At 47.6% G+C, this 3,402-nt stretch overlaps 1 pseudogene; it reads right to left on the bottom strand.

Moving 5' to 3' along the window:
• Window positions 1–234: 234 nt before the first annotated feature.
• On the bottom strand, window positions 235–3,135 carry LOC105298535 (annotated as a pseudogene).
• Window positions 3,136–3,402: the final 267 nt, after the last annotated feature.

Here is a 3,402-nt window from a genome sequence, read left to right as displayed (position 1 = left end):
TATTTTCACACACACACTCACGCACACACACGCGCGCGCGCGCGCGCGCGCACACACACACACACACACACACACACACAAGCCCCAAATGGTTTTGTGGACAGCTAATTTTTACTGCCCTTTAATCAACACTAAATCAAGTCTGACAAGACAGTGAAAGGACAACACTTGAACAGAAAGGTTGTAACTTCCTTCCTTGATAAACAGTCTCCAGCTGCCATCCTGAAGCTGAAGTTATTTGATGGCTTCAGAAGCAGTGTCCACTGAGTTTTCCTTCCTGATCTGAAGTGACTCACTGCTGGTGGAAAATAATTCTCAAAGTTCCTTATTTTCAAACTCTAATTGGTTTTGTTTTTCCTGAATCTTAAGTCACCCACCTGAACTGCTTTTCCCATCAATTCTCTCATTTCACAGGTTCTGTCAATCTGACTCTATTTCTGCAGAGTGAGACTGGTGAGCTTTCACGACTAGTTCAGCATCCACTGCTTTTTTAGCAACCACTAATTGTAACATCTGTTTCTGGTACTTGCTCATGATGCCTTCCAAAACATCCTGGTGTTCCTCCAAGGAAACCCATAGCTCTCTGTTTTCTTGCTGCAAGCCTCTACTCTGTGTATTCTCCTGGGACATCAGAATGTGAGGTTTGTATCTGGACATGTCCTTTATATCGAATGTATCCTTTTGAAAAAAAATTTCATTTTATTATTAGTTTCAAGTATACAGTACATTGGTTAGACATTTATATAGTTTATAAAACGATCCCCCTAATTGCTCTTTCTCTCCTCTGGCCCTCCACCTAGCCATTACATTAATGCTAACTGCATTCCCCATGCCATGCTCCCCATCCCCTTGACCACCTATCAACTACTAATTTGTACTTCTTTAACCCTTCACTCCATTCTCCCAGTCCCCCAACCCCCTCCCCTCTGGCTGTCCTCAGATTGTCCTCTATATTTGTGAGTCTGTTAGACTTAGAGGTTATTATGCTGAATGAAATAAGTCAGACAGAGAAAGATAAATACCATGTGATTTAACTTATATGCAGAATCTAAGAAACAAAAAGAACAAACTAATCAAAACTATGGATGTATCCTCTTGATACTGGTCTGGAAGCACAGTCCCCGCCTCTGGCATAGCGGCCGCCTGCTGGTGTGGCACCACGGACTGATCCACCAGCGACTCCACCACACTGTACTCCCACAGCCTCCCCAATGACCTTAGCATCTGTCAGGATCTTCTCCCCATTTTAACCACTTTGAAGTGCACAATTCAATAGCATTAAGTACATTCACATTGTTGTGTAACCATCACACCATTCACCTCCAGAACTGTTTCATCTTGCAAAACTCTGTACCCATTAAACACTAACTTCCCATTTTCCCTCCTCCCAACTCCTGGCAACCACCATTCTACTTTCCATCTCTATGAATTTGATTCCTCTAGGAACCTCACGAGTGATTCCTCATAAGTGGAATCGCACAGTATTTGTCCTTTTGCGTCCGGCTTATCTCACTTAGTATTATGTCTTCAATGTTCATCCATGTTGTAGCATGTATTGAAACACCATCCCTTTTTATGGCTGAATAATATTCCATTGTATGCACGTACCCATTTTGTTTATTCATTCATCCACTGATGGATATTTGGGTTGTTTCTACCTTTTGGCTCTTGTGACTAATGCTGCTATGTACATGGCTGTACGAGTATCTCTTTGAGTCCCTGCTTTGAATTCTTTTGTGTACATGTACTCAGAAGTGAGGCTGCTGGATCCAGAGGAATTTTTAACACAAAGGGCTTCATATGGGCCGAGGTGCTGGTGGGCTTTGTTGGGGTCTGGAGGAAATGCCACACACCAGTGCTGTAGAGGACTGAGAATTTATATTTCTGCAAGTTCTTGGGTGATGCTGATGCTGCTGGTCTTGGGGACCACACTTTGAGAACCTCTGCTCTAGAAAATGGAGGAGAAAAAAATGCTCATTTTGCAGACCACAGACATATGAGTTCCCTCCATCCCTTTTTTTATCTTCCCTTCATCTCTCTGTCCCTTTCTTGTTTCTTTCCTTCCTCCTTTGTCCAACATTTATTATTAGAGCACATCATCTGGGCTGGGCTGACCAGATGGTCACTGGCTGCCAAAGGCCCCAGGCTTGTGGTGTGACCGGATGTGGAAGAGTTCAAGTGAGTCAGCCTGACACTAGACGGGAAATACCATGTTCTATGCAAGGGGCCCGGGCACTGCCCACACCCAGGGTGGCCTTCCTGCTGGAGTCGGGTGGGCCCTAGGCAGCAGGATGCTGGGTGAGAAGTTGGTCTGTGGGAGAGGCACCTCACACAGTGCTGTACCAGCCCACAAGTCAGGCTCCAAGGCGCTTGCCCAGGCTGGGCCTTCGGAAAGAGGGCTGGGGAACAGGCTGAGCAGCACAGTGAGTAGGGGCAGAAGTCCTGTGGGCACTGGGAGCAGCCAGCCCTTGGCCCTTAGATGGCCAAGTTGTTAAATTTCCCCTTTGCTCCTGCATCCTTGTGTCCCACCTATGACCCATGATGAACCCTGCCGTTCACTTTCCCACAGACTCATTAGCCACTCTCCTGTGGACCTCCCCTCTCCTCCCTAACTGACCTGGGTCTCATTCCTCAGGGCTCCCCTTTCTACTTTCAAAGGAGATCGCTAACCAATCTGATCAATGGAACCTAAGACTTGTCACCCACTGTCGTCAGAACCCGATGAAAATGTCGAGAGACACACTGTGCGGGGTGCATCTCCAAGAGGGACTCAGGCCCAGGGAAGCCTTCATGGGGCTTTGATCTGACTCCAGGGCATTGTTTCCTCTTTCTCTAGACCTATGTCTTCAATCAATAGGATGCACGCAGTGGGTTCTGAGACTCCTTGGGTAATGCACAGTTGGTCAGGCCCTTGTGACATTTTTTTGAACTCTTTAGAATTTACTTCTACTTATTTGGGCCAGAGGTTGGGGTTCTTAGTTCCTTAAGGTGGTTGCTTGTCATCTATCTGTTCCAGTTTCAGCTCTTGTAAATTGCCAGTTCCTCAACTATGCTCAGATCCTCTGCCCTCCCGCAGTCCCGTCTGTCTCTCCTGAGCCATGCTCGGAAGATGCGCTTCTTGGTCTGAGGAGACATTTGGTGCCCTCACATCCACCTGCCATATTCCATGCGGGTAGCCTCTGATGTGAAAACTCCTTCCTCGGGGTTTGTCTCAGCAGAGGGGGTGGCAGTGAGGAGAGTGGGAGCTCAGATTCTGGAGCCAGCAGCCTGGCTTCAACCCTCTGAGCCTCCACTGTTGGCTGTGTCTGTGGGCAAGTTACTGTGAGAGGAGTGTAGCCGCACCCCCTCGCCAGGCCGGGGGTAGGGGACGGGGGGCGGGTGGAGACTGGTGAATTAACACGC

The sequence above is a fragment of the Pteropus vampyrus genome, unplaced genomic scaffold (genome assembly GCF_000151845.1).
Source record: "Pteropus vampyrus isolate Shadow unplaced genomic scaffold, Pvam_2.0 Scaffold156, whole genome shotgun sequence".
Lineage (NCBI taxonomy): Eukaryota > Metazoa > Chordata > Mammalia > Chiroptera > Pteropodidae > Pteropus > Pteropus vampyrus.
Note: the sequence above shows the minus strand (reverse complement) of the source record. Positions and strands in the feature narration are given on the sequence as shown.